Source organism: Miscanthus floridulus, chromosome 19, assembly GCF_019320115.1.
Source record: "Miscanthus floridulus cultivar M001 chromosome 19, ASM1932011v1, whole genome shotgun sequence".
NCBI classification, from domain to species: domain Eukaryota; kingdom Viridiplantae; phylum Streptophyta; class Magnoliopsida; order Poales; family Poaceae; genus Miscanthus; species Miscanthus floridulus.
Window position 1 is genome coordinate 45158826 of NC_089598.1, and position 20454 is coordinate 45179279.

At 43.1% G+C, this 20454-nt stretch overlaps 1 non-coding gene across 1 annotated transcript; it reads right to left on the reverse strand.

Annotated features, from left to right (window-relative positions):
- Positions 1-2011: 2011 nt before the first annotated feature.
- LOC136529997 (small nucleolar RNA R71) lies at positions 2012-2121 on the reverse strand. The gene has a single exon (XR_010777508.1). It is a non-coding gene; the product is annotated as a small nucleolar RNA R71 (small nucleolar RNA).
- Between the last annotated feature and the right edge of the window lie 18333 nt (positions 2122-20454).

Consider the following 20454-nt stretch of genomic DNA (forward strand, 5'->3'; position numbering starts at 1 on the left):
GGAAAGGCATCTCTTGTTAATCCCTCTCTTATGCTTTTGTGTAAATGTGATCATGAGCTGGCACTGTATTTGAACAACGATGGAGACATTGGTTTCAAACTCTATTTGCTTCCGCTACTATTTTACCTGAACTTGGTTTGTAATAACTTTTAATCGTACTCTGATGTATGGAACTGTATTTGTGAACTTTATGTAACATGTGACATGTATATTGAATCATGTACGATCTTGGTTGTATGTTGGTTGAATCGAGACCCTTCATGGTACTTGACGGATTACCGGGTTTATATGGGCTCAAGTATGATAGTGTGACCGCTTGTAGGCTGCTATTGTACTTGTGCTCTTATAAATTGGATGGTTCTGCTACAGCTACGTCAGTTCTCCACCGGCTTAAAGATCACATCTACACCGTTGTTTTAAGTCGGTTTGATCTGAGGGCTCAGAATTGTTGGTTCCCCCCTATATAGAGCAGCCTCTCCCCCCTGAGGTATAAGTCAAGATATCAATTGATCTTCATCTTTAGAGCTTTTTAGAGAGAGTAGAATAGATCTTCAATTCCTCAAAGTTCTAGTATAGGCTAGCTAGTAGGATTCAAGCAGAGTTGGGCTACTGCTCTGGATTCTAGATTCATCATTTGGAGGCTGGTATAGCCATTGTATCCTCTATTCTTCGTGACTTTGTGCTTAATCTATATTATGTTTCTATCTATTATGTTCCTAGTTAGCTTCGGTTATATGATTGATATAGTCATAGTTGATACTAAGTTTATGCATAAGTTCGCAAAGTGCTTAGCTCAGTACTCGAGTGAGTTAAGTGGTTGACATTATGTAAGCGTGGTGATTATATGTTGTTTACCTGTGGATGCACTCTACATTGGTAGATCGTGAGTGTGACACTCTCGTTGAGTCCTTTGTAGTCCACTCCCCGTTTGTTGAAGAAGTAGGAACTAATTGCAAAGGGAACCAAGCTCTGTTCTTGATCTTCCTTAGTAATGTTCCTTGTGTGTAGATGAAGAGTTAATTATGCTATAGATGATAGTATATTTACTTGGGGTGTACAAAAGACTTAGTATGTAGGAATGACTACATTTATGAGTATCTATTTCTATCCCTAGATTATTATCAATGCCTTATACTTATCATTTATATATCATTTGACTTACCCCTGTTATAGTATATGCTCAGTTAGTGATCCCATCATAAGTATACATATTTGTCAATATCTCTAGCCACCGCTCCTCCCTATGGTATACTCCCAGGTGAAGTGCTACAATGGTATATTATCTGTGCGCTTATAGAACCTTATATATATATATATTCATTCTAAGTCACAAGTAAATACCAACACACATTTCTGGTGCCGTTGCTAGGAGTAGATTTAAAACTCTATTCTTAGTAGCTACGCTAAGAAATATGAATAAGCATTTTTGGTGCTATTGCCGAGGAGGGCACAAGGCTAAAAGAGAATTGATCAAATAAATACTTGTTGATGATATTGTAACTATGGACCTCTGCTTTAGTAGGCTTACCCTTGTTTTTATCTATTCATATCTTATACAGGGTATAGCAAGATTAGTTTTGATTCATCAATAAATTCCATCAATCACAATCAAACCGAACAAGAGGTAGTTCAACACTAGTTTCTGAAGCTATGGCTGACAAGACACTCCGTGAGTTCTCTGCCCCAAGCACTGAGAACATTCGCACTGGACCAACACTCAAAACCAATAACCTTGAGTTTGAACTCAAGCCAAGCCTCATCAACATAGCGCAAGCTACCCATTCAGCGGAAAGTCACATGAAGATGCTAGTGCTCATCTCTAGATTTTTTAGAGATTAGCAGCACAATCGTCATCAAGGATGTTGCTCAAGACGTCATAGTACTCCGCCTATTTCTATTCTCGCTAGTGGGAAGGGTGAAGTAATGGTTCTACACCAACAAGGATAACATCAACACATGGGCAAAATGTTCGAAGGCCTTTCTAGCAAAGTTTTTTCCTATAGGCAAAACAAATGCCTTAAGAGGAAAAATTTCCAACTTCTAGCAATAGAAAGGTGAAACCATTCTAGAGGCATGGGAGTATTTCCAAGAATATATTTTAGATTGCCATCATCAAGTAATGGAAGATTGGTTGCTCATGCAAGGCTTTTACCATGGATTAACCCAGAAAGCTCATGAACAACTCGATGCTACTGCTAGAAGAGCATTTATGTCACTCACCCTTGGAAAAGCTGAAGCTCTCATAGAAAAGATAGCCTCTAATCAAGGCTGGTCTCAAGGAAGCATCCAATCATGCAATAAGAGCGAAGAAGCAAAAGAAGACATGTGTGCACTATCAACCAAGATGGACGCACTGATGAATTGGCTTGAATAGTGAGCCAATTACAGGAATGATCATCAGTCCATTCAGGATTCTTATAATGCCCAAAACATATGTGGAGAATATTTGGGTGTTGATTTCCCTAAATATCAAGAGGATATAAACATTGTCATCAACAATTCTAAACCACAACAACAAAAACAAGGATGGGGCAACAACAACAACGGTCAAATTACCAAGGTAAGTACCTAGGTAATTATTATAGTTCTTTCAATCCTAATCAACCATCCTTGAGAGATTTGTTTTAGAACAAGCTAAGATTAATGAGAACATTTTTAAAAAGCTTGCTTCTAATGATATGGTTCTAGAAAATATAACCATTAAAATAGAAAGTTTTTCTTCTGCTATAAAGGACCAACTTAGCTATAATAAAAGATAGAATTGCAAATAGCTTAGTTGGCCGCTGCTTTGCCTTTTGCCTCTAACCTTGAAAAGGTCAACGCTATAACCACAAGAGGTGGCAAGTCTACTCGTGATCCTCCATGTCCAATAAGGATAGGTAAGACACTAGCAGTGCAACAGGAGAAGAAGAATGATGAAGTTGAGCCAACAGAATAGGAAATGCAACAAGATTTCTATGACACCAACCTCCTACCGTTTCCATGTAGAAATCAAAAAGCCAAAGTGGATGAATAGTTTGGTAAGTTTGTAGATGTAACTCAAAAGTTATATATCAATATCCCTCTTCTAGATACCATATAGGTACCTACCTATGCGAAGTATCTTAGAGACATTCTGAACAACCAGAGACCTCTGCAAAACCACTAAGGTAATCAAGTTAACGGAGGAGTGTAGTGCGGCCATCCTGAACACATCACCTATAAAGATGAAGGATCCAGGATGCCCCACTATCGACTGTTCAATCGGAAACCAGAATTTTAAAAATGCACTACATGACCTTGGCTCAAGCGTTAGTGTCATGACCAAAGTCGTCTTTGACAAGCAGAACTATTCAACACTCACGCCAACATCAATGTGCCTGCATCTAGTCAACCAATTAGATTCCCCTTTCTTATTCTTACGCAAGCACCCAAGAGGGCTTAAACAGTCTGATTTTTCCTCCACGTCGATAGGGAGCTAAAAGATCGACCACCTCACTTACCTGATTTGAATTTCATCCTCCTTCAAATAGGATATGCTCTAAGTCTCCCTATACTTTCCTATAATGACTATAATGATTTTCTCCATTTTGCGAATCATGACCACTTGAGAAAATGTGGAGGAAAGTAGGGGAAATGGCCGATACTATTGGAAGAATTCCTCTTTGGCTGATAGGTACTGTAACTGGCATTCTTGTGATTGGTTACCAATTTTCATATAGAAAGACATATCATAGAAAAATGAAATCGAAAATATTCTGAGATGACCGCTACCCTGCAAGAATCACGGAGAATATTTTGATAAAAATAAGAAACTTCTTTGTTCCAGTGGATTTTGTAGTGCTTGACATGCAGGAGGACATCAAGACAACACTAATTCTTGGGAGAACCTTTTCGAGCACTACAAATGCACACAATGATGCCAGAGCTAGAGAAATAAGATTCCATATCAATGGGAAAGAAGAATGATTTGCCTTTAAGCCAAGATCGGAACAATGCTCTAAATTGGAGTGGTGCGAGAAGCAAGCGCAACCATCAAGGTCTCCATCTCTGGGACCGATTGATGCACCCAAAGAATGAAGGACTTCTCTAGTCAAGTCCGGTTTAACGGACTCAAAATTTTGAACCATCTCCGGGAGGTAAAATTGGTAGTTATCCATATTTACTTTTTAAATCGCATAAATTATTTTTACTTTGTCATATTTACTTTTCAACATTTGCACACAAAATAAAAGTTTCATCACTACATCATAAAATCTTTAAGCCCCATGTGAATAATTTTTTACGGTGTAAAAGCCCTTAAGGATATTTACCGTGGAGGCGAAAATTTTAAAAAGTACCATGCATATATCTAGAATGCATATATCTAGAAATATTGTGTAACATCATAAAATATTTTTTTGCATAGCATATATATACATGTGTATACAAAGGAAATACAGACATATGGACCCGCAGACACCTAGGACCCACCACCATTATCATCATGCACTCTCCACCATTGAAGTTGGTGCATCTGCACCTAAAGGAGCACCAAGTTTGCTTAGCTTCAAAGCAAGGTTGCAGCTGGTGGAAGATCAACTCAAGTGGGCTCATGGGGGGCCGGCCAGCCCCATCACTTGGCCGACCGGCCTGCTGCTGCCGCTGCCTATAAATGGCACTCTCCTGGCTGCTCATTTACTCATACCCAAACACATTTCAGCCATCTCACTACTAGGAATATCCACTTCTATGATGAAAAGCTTTCGTCACTGAAGGAGCCAAATTCATCATAATTTCAGTTTTATGATGAATTTATGACGAAATACGGTTCGTCACAGAAGTCGCGCAATATTTGAATTTCTATGATGATTCTATAAATTTATCATAGAATTGGATAGATCTATGACTAAAAAAGACCATCATAGAACTATTTTGGCATGCGTGGCAGGGGGCAGCCATGTTGGCGGTTGCTTCCGTTGGAGATGCTTTTCACGTGTACATAATATAGCTAGTTGCATTGGAGATGGTTCGGGTATGTATCACCTTCTTATTGTACAACGTGGCCATCTCTGGTTCTTGCATGTTTTAGGTTCTTGCTGGACCATGTGTTGGGCCCCTGTTATTCCACATGTCAGTTTTCTATTGACACTTGTGTCGTGTTGCAGTTGGGTCATGTTCCACTTCTTCATTAGACCATGTATCTTATTTTTATTGATCTACGTAGCCATTTCTTATTCTACCACGTGTCATGGTGTTGTCCGTTCATGTTTTGTTTTTTTATTCGACCACGTGGCTTGACGTCTTCATTCCGCGTGTTGTATTTTTATTAGCCCATGTGTTGTGCCATGGCTATTTCATGTGTCATGCACTGGTCATCCATGTGTCGCATTTTTATTTGATCACATGGCCTGCCCTAGTTCTAACACGTGCTCAACAATCAATTCATTATAAAAGTAATTCGAGATCGTCACTGCAGCATAGATTCGACGAATGTCTACATAATTATTTAGCATGACACTCAAATACAACAAATTACTGTTTACACATCAGCAACAACCCACTAACTATTTCACCACATTAAACCAACACATGAGTACACACATCAAACCACAAATGTTCATTGCATCAAGCCAACAGAATTGATGACTGAGAGTTACCAGAAGAAGAGCTGAAGCGTATGATATCCTCACGTAGGTTATTGTACTCCTCCTGTTGTTGTATCTTGAACTCCTCTAACTCCCTTTCAGTCTTTTCTATCTTACTCTTCAGTTCATCCACTTATTCCACCAGGCTAGCGAAACTTTCCTGTTCAGCAACAAGCTATTCCTGAAGCATTCTCTTCGCCGATGTCTCTATTCTGGCGGAGCTTGTTGGGATACCAGCATTCTTCAAAAAAGGGTGTTTGTCACTGACCTAGGAGGGGACATGGCCCGAGGAGAGGCAAAGGACCTTGGGAACAATATCAGCACTAGTCATTGGTTCGTGCCCATCAGCAATAGGTTCTGCTCGCATAGTTTCCATAGCTTCCTATGAAATTCAAGTACTAAACATTAGGTTACGGATAGTGGAAGAGGACTTTAATTGAAAACCCAAGAGATTAGTTTGAAACAAGTAATGCAGGTTTCATATTGATATGGATTACATAAGCATAACACACAGGTACTGATATGGATTACATGTTGCGAAATTCAAGTAGTAAACAATAGGTTATAGATATAGATTACATAAGCACAATGCACAGGTACCATATTGATTGGTGCAAAATTGCAACTTCAAAATTAAATGATGATGCCAAATTGGCTCCTGCCACTATTGCTTCTATTAACAGTGCACATAAGTTTCTATTTATACAAAGGCTACAGTAACAATAAAACACAACCATCACTTACAAATGATTACAGTTGTTCAACACAGGAGTGAGATCATGTAGCCTGGTGGTACTTCACTTTTACACGGTTTTGCTTGTTCTTCTCAGATCCATGAGTCAACTCTCCTAGTCATGTTGACTTCACTCTCTTGGACTGCCTTCCTCTAGGACTAATATCAGCGCTTCCTTTTGTCCTGCTGGTAGAGCCTCCTCTATGGCTTCTTTGAACTGGATGCTAAAATTGGAGAAACAAATTTAAGTAGCAAGCATATACAAATCGCATTGCTATCCAGACAACAAAGCATTGCATTGCTATCTGCCCCTGGACTCAATAAAAGATAGAACAAGCACCTCAATTGCAAGGGCAACTGGCTCATCTTATAAATCTAAATATGTTTCATCTGTATCACCAAATACCTCAACTACCTCTCCTGGTTCTTCCATCTTCCTATGATTCTTTGTGATTTGTGCCTCTCGCTCTCGTTCAAAAGCATTTAGTGTCTATTCATCTAGATTACAAAGGTATTTGTTAACTAAAGCTTCTACCCAATGTTAACATAATAGAGCAAGAGTTTTCAAATAAATGCCTAACTAGTAACTACAGCTTATATGGAAGTCATTAATCCAATAAAGCACATGTCAACTACACTCACTATAGGAAATATGTAACTCCATCGCTATCTACATATCCCAGGTTCAACCACTATAATACAGCACACTATCATAAAAGGAATTTGGTACCTCTTCGTCCATGTACCCTAGCTACGCTTCATCCTCGGCACCGCGGTCTTGTCATTGTGGTAGCGGAACTGGTGCGGCTAGTGTTGACGAAGGGGTGCCAGATCCAGCTCTGACTAGGGTTTGGATCTAGCTGATCATGATAGGTGTAGAGGTAGGGGATCCAGATCCGACCTATATAGTCATCGATAGGTGCTGAGCTAGGGGCACCAGATCTAGCTCTGGTTTGGCTGACCTGCTGTCAACGAATCAAAGGGGATTTGGCTCTAGCTAGGGTTTAGAATGGTATAAGAGAGGGTGCAGCCAGAGAGTGGAGATTGATGAGTCGAGCTGGTGTGGCGATGGCGCTAGAGTCTAGAGCAGGGTGGTAGAGGGGGTGGTTGGAGAGTGGAGAGGAAGGCCATGGGGCTAGGATTTGGAGCGGGACGAGAGACGGTGGACGAGAGATGGTGGATGGAGATGGAGGCGGATACGGTGACTCGTTGCACTTTTATGTGGCCATCACAGTACCACAAATGTCCTTGTCTAAAAATCGATGGTATGGTAAACCTAATTTCTGCATGGAGGGCAAAAGAGAGACATCTAATTTTCGGTGCGTGTTGGCAGCAATGCTCGACGCGGTGTGAATTTTTCACCAAAAATTAATTTTTTGCGTGGGAAGATCTCCCCGTCTGTTCAGGGCCCACCAACATTGCAAAGTGGAGTCCCGAGAAATGGACAAAAGAAACTAAAAAACTTAAAACCAATCAGATTTCATAGACCAACAGCTCTGGTGGGAACTTTAGCCCCACCACATGCAAGTCTGCGTCTGAACAGGGGTGAGTGGCGGCCAGGGCTCACGTAGCCCCATGGTGAAGGCCATGTGTCACTACCTCCTAGATCCACGCCGGCAGAGCACAGATGCGCTCTAGGAAGTTTGGCCCCACTAGCAGCATGAACGTGGCGTTTAGCTGCTCCATGATGGCTCAAAGAGCAAGAACAAGAAAACTGTACCAAATAATAAGGTGTGGTGCCACACAAAACAAGAAGATACGGTAATGACATCGCCTTACCAGCTAGCTACGCCTGCGCTTAACCCTCTATGGCTTCAACCGTGGCTGTCTCCCTATTGGCTATGGTGAGTGTTATCTCCATAGCAGAGAAGCATGATCACAGCTAGTCCGCCTCCTGTTTGTCCATGTAGAGAGCCTCCCTGGTCACGTCTAGGTCCTGCACCATCATCTCCTCCCTTTGTTGCTTCTCCGCCGCCATGGTTCAAGCTTGAAGAATGATGGAGGTGGCGATCAGGAAAGGTGAGTTCACAAGGTTACAAGGCAACTGTACTAACTCCCTTGTTTTTCCTCTATTTTTATAGTAGGGGATGCGTGCGGATGATGGACCCAAATTCTAGTAGATGCTGGGCGATAGCGGGAGGTAAGGCGAGGCCACATCTCCATGATCTCTGAGGAGCATGCCTTTCGAGAAATACACATCGAGAAATGAGCCGCCAAAATGGAGCAGCTAGATAGCTGTTCTTATTTTACTGCACTCGCAAGAAAGTCCAAATGTGGCACATTTCATCTCGTCGGACACTATACAATATAGAGTTGTGAGTAAAACTATTGCCTACGGAGTGTACTCGGTCACAACAATTGTATCAGTAGTATTTGTCATGAGTGGCTTTGATCTGTGTTGAAGCCAACTCGTCTTATTTTTGTGTATTTGATAAGATTTGTTGAACTTGCAAGAACCATGCATCAAAGATAATTTAATTAGAATTTGGATTTTATAATCTGATTCGTGCCTCTGCAAACCAAGAGAAATTGAAGAAAGTCTTCATTCTACCCCTCGACTATCATGACTGCTTAGATTAGACCGCACTGTCTACTTCATAGGATCACACAAGGTTTGGTCGTCTGAAATCTTGACTACTTGGATGATGAGCTCCTATATTCCCACACAGGCGTGCACGTGTGGGTGGCGTTAGCAGCCTGTTACAGTAGGGGACATCGCCTCTCGGCCCATCGCATTGATGGGACAGGGCAAAGCCCCGCTGCCCACCCTCACAAATGTCTTGGTCATGGGGTGGTCGGCGGCCCCAAACTATAGCAGCAGAGACAAAGGGCAAGAGGGAAGGTTATACCTATTGTCTTCTCTCTCTAGAGCTCCTGATTCTATCCCAAAGCTTTTGCCTTCCACCCTGCTTCGCCGTCAATGCCTCCTACCAGGACCATGGTAGAGCGGGCGAGGTTGTCTATCGACCGATCTGGGTTTGACCAATTATGAGAGAGCAGGGTGATCCCAGAGGTCACCAAGGAGCTTAGGTGGAGAGTCCTAGTGAGAAGCGAAGTGGAGCCAAGGCCAAAGGAAAATGAGGTTGTCTCTTTCATCCCTTTCCACCTTCTTGGGTTCGGGCTACCGGTGCACCCCTTACTGAGGTGGTTGCTTTACTACTATGGGCTCCGCCTCCATGACTTAACCCCAGAGGGGATCCTCCACCTCTTGGTCTTCATCACACTATGCAAGGGCTTCCTAGAAATTCTGCCCATTATGATCTATGGCAGTTTCTTTTTTGGGTGGTTCTGCCAGCGTCCTCTTGGCACTGTCGTTGTTCGATGGGGGGTGCCTCGATCGAAGTTTGTCCTGGATTGGAGGAGCTCTACCTGAGCCTTGACCGCCACTATGCCATAGACCTAGATTGGGAGCATAGGTGGCTCTATGTCCTCAACATGAGCGGCCACCATTGCCGACTTTTTCTCACGATCGGCTATGTCCTAACGTGTCGTAATCGTGGTCGAGGCTGCCAACCCTATCGGAACCACAGCATTTGCGCTTATTGCTGGATGCAATAGAGGATCTAAAGGACTAGGGACTGACAGCGTTGAGGGTGATATGTACCTTCTTTAGTCATTAGGTCCTCCCCTTGAAGTTGAGGGGCCACCCCCAGTGGGAGTTCTAGGGCGCGATGGACCCTACAATCAAGTCAAGCATCCCCATCCACTTGGATGAGGTACATGATCTGATGATGATAGCTATTGGAGTGTTCACGTAGGATCGTGGCGATGGGGAGGCCCCGAATGCCTTCCACATCGGCAATCCTCCTTCGACAAACATATTTCTCGTCAGCATGGTCTTTGACCCACCATCAGTTCCCCCTTTGAAGGTGGATCATCATCGTACTGTTGTTGATGTTGTTTATCTTCATTTAACTAGAATATGTGAGCAATGCTCACACTAGCTAGTATGTGTTCATGCTGTTTAATTTAACTAGTATTTGGAATGTGCCTACTTTCTCAATAGGTGAACATGTGTGTGATAGTGTCCTGAGCCTCATTGTCCCTAGAGCCTGGTTCTTCATCCGTGGCCACGCTCGGAAATCGTCCCCATGAGGCATCCACCAATTGGGGCAGCCACCCGCGATTCCATGCCATGCTGCGCCGGTCAGTTCAGTATAAGTCGTTTGCATTCTCAATTCGATTGCTCTCCCCCTTATCCTATATGGGCTTGAACTTGGCTTGCATTGTGCAGTGCTTTCTCCATGATAGTGCCATCCCTAGTCTCGGGGCTTCCCCCGGTGTTGCTGGAGAGTCATCCCATCGCCGCAGCCGCCGAGCCCATGTGTCCCCGCAACCCTCTAGTTCTGACGTGGGTGAATACTCAGACGATGTAGACTACCATCAATTATTGAAGGATTACCACAAGGTCCAAGCATTGTTGTCATCGTCCAGGCTGAATGCCAAGATGCTACGCAGTGAGATAGACGCCACGCACGACACACTTCAAGTTTTTGAGATTGAGGCCTCCTAGGCGTGAGTCGGCTGGGCGATGGTCAAGGAGCAGGCCCATAACATGATGAACCATCTTGTGAAACTGAGGACACGGGTCCAGACCCCATAGCTATGCGTGCAAGCCACCTATGACAAGGTCTTCCCCGGGGAAACAACGGACAATCCAGTCACCATAGAGGAGCGCCTCCAAGCTCTATCGGTCCACCTTCGAACCGTGGTGACCAAAGCCATTCGTTAGAGGGTTGCTATGGTGCTGGCTGCTACCCAGCTTCAGATTGGCATAGCGATTGTCGCAGAACCGACCAATTTATAAGAGTACAAGTACAATGGCAGCCCGCAAGCGGTCGCACTGTCATACTTGAACCCATATAAACCCGGTAGTCCGTCGAGTACCACGACGGGTCTCGATAAATGATTTACAACAACCAAGATCGTATAGGATTCAACATACATGCCACATATTACATAAAGTTCGTAGATACATTTCATCATTAGAGTACGAATAAAAGTTATTACAAACCGAGTTTGATAAATAAAGCGGAAGCAAATAAGTTCGAAATTAAAGTTTCCAACATAGTTTGATACAGTGCCAAGTAAGATCATGGTCCACAAAAGCAAAGATAGGAATTACTAAAGAAGCCTACCCAAGGCTTACTCCTCATCCACAGCGGGATAGAAGCAACTCTTGCAATAACCATGATACACAATGCCATCTGCAACAATGGGAAAATAAACCCTGAGTACGAGAAGGTACTCAGCTAGACTTACCCATCATGAACTAGAAATAAAATGACTCCAAGGATTATGCAAGGCTGTATAAGTGGACGTAGCGGGATAACATTTTGCGTAAAAGACAATTGACCCATTGTACAATTATGATTCCTTTATCAAGTTAATTATAACTATCCATTTCTAGATTTGCAACTATCCTATGCCAAACATGTGGTACATCATTTAGAAGCATACAATAGTAACCATAGCAGGTATTGTAATTCCATTTTCATCCGAACCATCATGTTTCATAACACAGTTACTACGATGTTGGAGCTAGTCAAGTTTCTCACTATCCGGGAGAGACGGCGACTCGAATCGATTTCAACCAGCTGGGAATTTATTCCTAACACAAACCCAGGTCTACCAGCCACGATAGCCTTAGGTCACCTTTGGTACAACTCAGGTACACATTTCGCGGGTCCGTACCGCGCCACACAATCTGGAACACCAGATGCCAGGATACTCAGGCCAAGCCTGCCCTTGGGCTCAGTCTGATCGTTCCCCGGAAGGAGCGCACAACAGAACGGTTCCCGGCCTGAGTTGAATTACTCGGCTTCACGGTCGGAACGAGTTATCCGGCCAGCTAAGTGAGAGGCATGCGTTCAATCTTGTCAGAAGTTCCAACAATGGTACGGTCCTTGATCGACACAGACAGGGATAGATCCACACCCAAGACCTCCATGCCTTGTTGCTTCTCTATCGACCTCCCGTCTGGTCTTGATTTACTTTTACCTCATGGTTCTTTTCCACGATGGCAGATATAGCCAACCGTGCTCCGGTATCCACCTATATCTCGCAGGTGACAGGACATCACCCGACTTCTACCGGTCTAAGCATGGCTAAGCATTTATTCGATCCTAGACCTATACCGGTTAAAGGTGTAATATCTGGACAAGGAATGTACATGCATCAAGTGGTTTCATTCAACTCTTATAACCTAATGCATCAATCATAAATACGTAAGTAAACATTTGTAAATTACTGGGAGACTTATAATGCTCCGGGGCTTGCCTCGCAGAAAGGAAGTAGGGCGGTGGTCAGGACACTCCGGAAGCTCTTCAGGGTTCTGCTCCACGCCTTCGGGAGCTGTGGCTTGCGGATCCTCCTGCTGGTTCCCTTCCTCTGCTTCTTCGAATTCCAGCAATGTGATCTCTTCCTCTGATCCTAGATGCATGAGTATGGCATAAGTATTGCGAATGCATATATGTTAACAAGTGCATCATGTTTTATTGAGTAGGTGTATATCTCTTCTCGATTATTAATTAACTACTTCTACAATGCATCTACTATATCACAAAGCAACAACAATTTGTTTTACTCGTAACTAGAGTTCTACTAATCCAAAAACAGTGATCCTGGACTTTCTGGAAAGCTTATCAAATTCTCTACAATTTTGTTATTAACCATTTTTACAGTACACATCCTTTTCAACATGCAACTCATCAAACTCCAGAATCTGTCCGGAAACTATTCAACATGCAATATAAAGTAACAATACTTCTACTTCATGTAATCATTCCAAATTTGACAACATAAAATCTACCAACAGTGTAAGCATACCAAATACATTTTAGATAATATAATGGTGAAGCCCAAACTATTTAGTTAAATGCCTTTATTATTTTATTTCGATATCTAGGTTAAATAATAAACATATATCAGATTTACTTCATAAATTCTCAAAAATTTACAGTGCCTTACTAATGCTATCAAAGGACTACCATAAAAATTTCATGTCATTTTACTAAGTAGAACACCCTATAAAAAAATGACAAGGAAGCAAGGCTTGAAATAGCATAAATGGAAAATCCTATTGAAAAGTGTCAAGCAATAGATTTCCTATTTTTCTTAGCATCCATATGGTACTAGGATTACCTCCAACAATTTTCATGAATTTTGGACTCATAAATAATTTATAAAAATTCATGCAAAGATTAACTATTCATAAAAGAAAATTCTATAACTATAAATCTACACATGCACTGGTCCTCAAATTTTTATCAGAGCTCATATATGCTAAGACTAGCTTACCACAAAAATTTCATAAATTTTGGAGCACAGGAACTCTAGATATAAAATAAACAGATTTGAATGCATTCAAAAGCACATTTCAAATCCCTATTTGAATTTCCAAAAATTTCTACTGTACAAGTCAAGAACATATTTTTCCTAAATACTAAACTTCCTAAGGAACACTCACAAATTTATTTCACAATTTTTTGGAGCCAGCAAACTGAAGATACAAAAATCACAAAAGAATTCAAAAACTGGATCAAATGAACTATCACACACTCTAACTGTCGCTGACCGGTGGGACCCGCTGGTCAGGGGACCCCACGAGTCAGTGACTCAAAATAGGGCAGCGGCGCAGCACCGCGCTGGCGCGGCCAGAGCTCGTCGCCGGTGAGTTCTCCGGCGAAATCACGGGCACCATCATGATCTACTACTCAAGACGCGTTGAATGGTTTAGGTGGTGACAGTGCTAGTGCGGCGGAGCATGATCGTCGCCGGTGATGGCGGCACGGCGGCGCTGCTCAACTCTGTGCCGGCCGTCTCCGGCCATGGGAAGGCTAAGAGAGGCGCGCAACAGTACCACGGTGTCCTAGTGACTCTATTTCAGCAACAAATGCATCACGCAAAGCTCCGACGATGCTTGACCACGGCGCGGTGGTGCGGGGGTTAGAATGTGGCGGCGCGGGTCGTCGCGTTCCACGCCGGCGGGATCACTAACGAAGGTAACGTCTTAGCACCGGCTAATACATGTCCTGACCAAATGCTAACGCTCAAAATCGAAGGAAAAGCGCCGATGAGCCGAGCTATGGCCAGCTTGCCATGGAGGGGGCCATGGCGACCGAGAACTTCAGTGAGAAAGGAAACGGTGAATACGTCCTCACCGAAGCGTGACAGCCGCTGCAATCAAGACGAGGGGTGGAGGGAGGTGTGGCGTAGCTACGGGCGAGATGGAGGCGGTGGTGGTGCGACGTAGCGCACACGAGGCGACGGCGGAGGTGGTGCTGTGCTCGGCGGCGTTGCCTGGTTCCGCGGCGAGAGCAAGGGAGGGCGCTGGAGAGGGAGAGAGCTGGCGTGAGCGAGTGGAAATGGAGCAGGCACACGCTGGTGAGTTGAAGCCGCGCTCAGGCGCGTCGTGGCCTGTGCGGTCAGGGCAACGGCGACGCGCGGCCGTCGCCATGGACACGCGGCGTGCGGGCTCTGCCGGTGGTCGGCCACTGAACGGCTTCGTTCAGTTCGTTCAGTTACGAAATGTCGAGCCTGACGACGAGTTTTGCAATCGTTTTAACTGAGAATTCGTGGCTCCGTTGTGCAAACATCCTAAACCGAATTTGTAGACCTATGTACCAGCTACAATTCTTGTTCAAAGCACTTGTTCTAATTCGCAACAGAAACGGAGTAAAATCATGCTCAAGGTCGGCTTGTCAGGCTGTCAGTGATCCAAGACTTAGCAAAAATTCGTTAAGTGTTGAAATCTGGATTTTGCTGATTTTTGTGGGACCTATTCAAGCATGTTAGAAGCTAAATCAGTCAATGACCCAAAAATAAAAGTTGTTCCTTATGTCAAACACTACAACTTTGCTTTAGTGATCTCCTCCATGCAAGGTCTCTAACACCTAGTTCAACTTTGGTCAAACATGTCACTTTTAAATGATGATACACATCAAAGCATGGCTAAATGACCAAATTAGCCCTAGCCCTAAATACCAAAGATGTTCATGATGATATCCTAAGCATGTTTAAGCAATTTGCAAGGTCATTCAATCATTTCATGTAGTAGTCACTCATAGGGCCATTTAAAGTAATCACATGAAACATGACTTAAGGACTTGATCATGGAAAATGACATTCATAAACCATGTTCCAATTGTGAACCTAAGCATTGCCAAAATATTTTGGTGACTCATATTAACCAAGTACATGTGTCCACTCATGATCATACGCATATACACATGGAGACATGAAATAATAAGAATGTTGCACATGTTTTAATCGAATGTTTCAAATGTCAAAGCTTGTATATGAATGCTTTATGATCATGCTCATGCTATGCAAGTCAAGTTATGAAAGGCTAACACCCGAGGTGTTACAGCCCCTCCCCCTTATAAAAATCTCGTCCCAAGATTTGCAAGACCTACCATTCTTGGAAAAAGGCGGGATAAACTTCTCGTAGATAATCTTCTCTTTCCCACGTAGCATCTTGTTCACTATGATTGTTCCACACCACCTTATAGAACTTAATAATCTTACTCCTCGTTACTCTCTCCATCTCCTCTAATACTCGAATTGGCTTTTCTTCATAGGTCAAATCTGATTGAAGCTGCACGTTGGTGGGTGCAATAGCTTCTTCAGGTACTCGAAGACATTTCTTTAGCTGAGAAACATGGAACACATCAAAGATTGCACTCATCTCTGGTGGAAGTTGTAACTTATACGCAACCTTCCCTTTTCATTCCAAAGTTTTGTATGGCCCTACATATCTTGGTGAAAGCTTCTTTTTCATCCCAAATCTTTTCACACCTTTCATGGGTGATACTCTCAAGTATACATAGTCACCCACTTCAAAAGTCAGTGGTCTTCTTCTTTTGTCGGCATAACTCTTTTGTCTTGATTGAGCTGCCTTCATATGTTGTTGGATGATACGTACTTGCTCTTCGGCTTCATTGACAAAATCAATACCAAAGTATCTCCTTTCACCGGGCTCAATCCAATTCAATGGAGTTCTGCACTTTCTGCCATACAAGGCTTCAAATGGAGCCATTTTGATACTCGCTTGATAACTGTTGTTATAGGAGAATTCAGCTAAAGGTAACCATTTCTCCCATGAACCTTTTGAAGATATAACACAAGCTCTAAGTAAATCTTCTAGGATTTGGTTCACTCGCTCTGTCTATCCTGAAGTTTGCGGATGATAAGCTGAACTTCTGATTAGCTTGGTTCCCAAAGCCTGGTGTAAGTGCTCCCAGAAACAAGCTATGAATTGTGGTCCTCGATCTGAGATTATAGTCCTGGGTACTCCATGCAATGTCACAATCTGGGAAACATATAACTCAGAGTATTTCCCCATGTGATATGTTGTGTGAACTGGTACAAAATGTGCTGACTTGGTGAGACGATCAACAATTACCCATATTGAATCGTGACCTTGTGGCGTCATTGGAAGGCCTGTGATAAAGTCCATGCTGATTTCCTCCCATTTCCATCCTGGAATCGGTAATGGCTGAAGTAATCCAGCAGTTTTCATATGGATGGCTTTCACTCTACTGCAGTTATCACACCTAGCAACATAGGCTGCGATCTCTTTCTTCATTTTAGTCCACCAAAAACGGGTTTTCAAATCTTGATACATCTTACTACTACCCGGATGGATAGACAATTTGGATGAGTGAGCTTCATCTAAAATTTGATTCCTCAGCTCACGGTCTTTTGGTACCACTAGCCGGTCCTTAAACCATAATACACCTCTTTCGTCCAATCTAAAATGTTTGGTTTCCTGCTCTTGCATTTTTCTCTTGATGTGACTTATTCCTACATCTGTCTGCTGTAGCTCTATGATTTTGCCCTCAAGTGAACAACTGATTGTGATATTGTGTAGTACAGCAGGGTGTACCAAGTTGAATCCATCTTCCAATAATGCTTCCACAGTGTTGCTATGAGACTTCCGACTAAGTGCATCGGCTACTACATTTGCTTTACTCGGATGGTAATGCACTTCTAAATTGTAGTCCTTAATCAATTCCAACCATCTTCGTTGTCTCATGTTCAGTTCTGGCTGGGTAAAGATGTACTTGAGACTTTTATGGTCAGTATAGATATGACATACATTGCCCAACAAGTAATGTCTCCATATCTTTAATGCATGGACAATGGCTGCAAGTTCCAAATTATGTGTAGGGTAGTTGACTTCATGTTTCCTCAATTGCCGAGAAGCATATGCAATTACTCTCCCTTCTTGCATAAGCACACATCCCAAACCTATTCCTGATGCATCACAAAATACATCAAAAGGCTTTTCAATGTCTGGTTGTGCTAGCACAGGCGCTGTAGTCAACAAAGTTCTGAGGGTGTGAAAAGCTGTTTCACATTCTAGTGTCCATTTGTACTTCTCATCTTTCTAAAGTAGTCTGGTCATAGGCTTAGCTATCTTTGAGAAATCTGGAATAAACCGGCGATAGTATCCTGCTAACCCTAGAAAACTCCGAACTTCATGAACCAAAGTTGGGGCTTTCCAATCCATGACCTCTTGTACCTTTGATGGGTCTACAGAGATTCCATCTCTTGATAAAATGTGACCTAAGAAAGGTACTTTGCTCAACCTAAATTCACATTTGCTAAACTTGGCATATAGCTTATGCTCCCTCAGTCTGGATAGGACAATCCTCAGATGCTCTTCATGATCTGACTCATTTTCTAAATAAATCAATATGTCATCGATAAACACGACCACGAACTTGTCAAGTTCGGGCATGAATACCGAGTTCATCAGGTACATGAAGTAGACTGGAGCATTTGTTAGTCCGAAAGACATAACCAAATACTCGTATAAGCCGTACCTAGTAGAGAAAGCAGTTTTAGGTATATCCTCCGGTCTGATCTTTATCTGATGGTAGCCTGATCTCAAGTCAATTTTGGAGAATACCTTTGCCTTCGCTAGCTAATCGAACAAGATGTCGATGTGGGGCAATGGATATTTGTTCTTGATGGTCACAGCATTGAGTGGTCTGTAATCTACACACATTCTCAGTGACTTATCCTTCTTTTTCACAAACTAGGCTAGACATCCCCACGGAGATGAGCTAGGTTGGATAAGACCTTTGTCCAACAGATCTTGCAATTGAACCTTAAGTTCTGCTAACTCATTGGGTGGCATTCTATAGGGCCTTCTGGATATGGGTGCGGTACCTGGCACTAACTCGATCTTAAATTCCACGTCCCTATCCGGTGGTAGACCTGGTAATTCCTTTGGAAATACATCCGGAAACTCACAAACCACTGGAATCTCACAAAGTGTGGTGGTTTGGATAGCACAGGCTAAATGTTGGGGTTCGAAATCATGGGAGAGTGGGACTAGAAAAGCATTCTCTCCCATGGGTTCTCTCAACATAATAGTACGGGTGCTAGTGTCAATAAGAACACCATGATCCTTCATCCAATTCATGCCTAAGATTACACTTATTGACAACCCGGGCAATATTATCAAATCCGTGGTGTACTCCCTCCCTTGTATCGAGATGAGTACATTTTTTACTATCTTTTTGGTAGTAACAGTACCCCCTGCTAAACTTATGTTATAACCCCCTTTACTTACTTCAATTATTTCTTGATCATGTCAAGATGCAAATGCTTGACTCATAAATGAATGAGAAGCTCCCGAATCAAACAAAACAACAGCGGGATGCTTGTTGACAAGAAACATACCAGCCGTGACAACTTCTCCGGCGGGCACTTCTTCTACAGCGGTATAATGCACGTGTCCCTGACGTGCCCTGGCATTCACCTGCCTCTGATTGTTCTGATTTGGGTTGCCATTCCTCTTGGGGTGGGGGCACTCCTTGGACCAATGACCCAGTTGGTTGCAGTTGAAACATGGTTGGTTACTTCTAAATCCGGTGGAGCTATCCTGATTGCCATTTCCTTTTGGTAAGGCAATAGTGAATGCCTTACGGAATGGTTTCTGTGGCCTGTTATTCTGAGCTTTAGGTGGTGGAGGCCTAAACTTGGGTGCAGGTGGACGGAATTGTGGCCTAGCTGTGATAGGCGCTTTTGACTGGAAAGATCCGGATGCACCGGCCTCATATGCCCTCTTGCGACCCTTGGCAACTGCATGCATGTTGTTGTGGTTTTCTTGGGTCAAGGCATCACTAATGAACTCATTGTACGTGGCACATCGAGAATTTGCCATAGTCTTCATCAGTTTGGTACCCAAACCTTGCTTGAAACTCTCTATCTTTTTCTCCTCGGTATCCACGAAACTTGGAGCATATCTTGACAAGTTGTTGAATGTGTGCATATATTCTGTGAGTGACTTCGTTCCTTGAGTGAGCCTCATAAATTCGGCTGCTTTCATGTGCATCAGGCCCGGGGGAATATGGTGTCCCCTAAAAGCCAGCTTGAACTGTTCCCAGGTAACTCGCATATTAGCGGGCAAAGACGATAGGAAATGTGTCCACCAGATCCCTACTAGTCCTTGCAATTGATGAGAAGCATACTCTGCTTTTAGATGCTCCGTGACCCTCAGCAGACGGAATTTCTGCTCAATGGTATTCAGCCACTCATCGGCCTACAGTGGTTCCTCAGCCACCTTGAAGATTGGAGGCTTCGTATCTAGAAACTCCTTGAATGTACTGTGCTGATTGGGCTCGGCCCCTGGTTGATGTGGGTGGCCACGGGTAGTGTTTTGCGCGATGAGGCGCAAAGCTTCCTCCATTGTCCTCTGGCTCCCCAGGAACTAGGTAAAGAACTCCTGAGCAGACGGCGGCGGTGGGGGTGGCAAATCGTCATGGTTGCCATCCTAGCTACCACCAGCTCCAGCACGGGTGCGCGTCATCTGCGAAGTTGCAACAATAAGCGATTATTGGTTGATGTCAAGAGATTGCAGATGAATTAGGTACTCATGCCAAACTAAAATTACTGGAGAAAATTCTCAAAAGCACAATAAAAACAGAGGCATAACAATTCATTCTTGCAACATGACATCACCAATTTGACCAGTTATCGTGCTCATAACGCATGCAAATTTAAATCATGATTACCGACAAAGGACTGGAATTGCATTGATGTTCATCCAAACGTGCGATTAATCAACATTACATGATAGTTGGATTACTAATGCCAAAT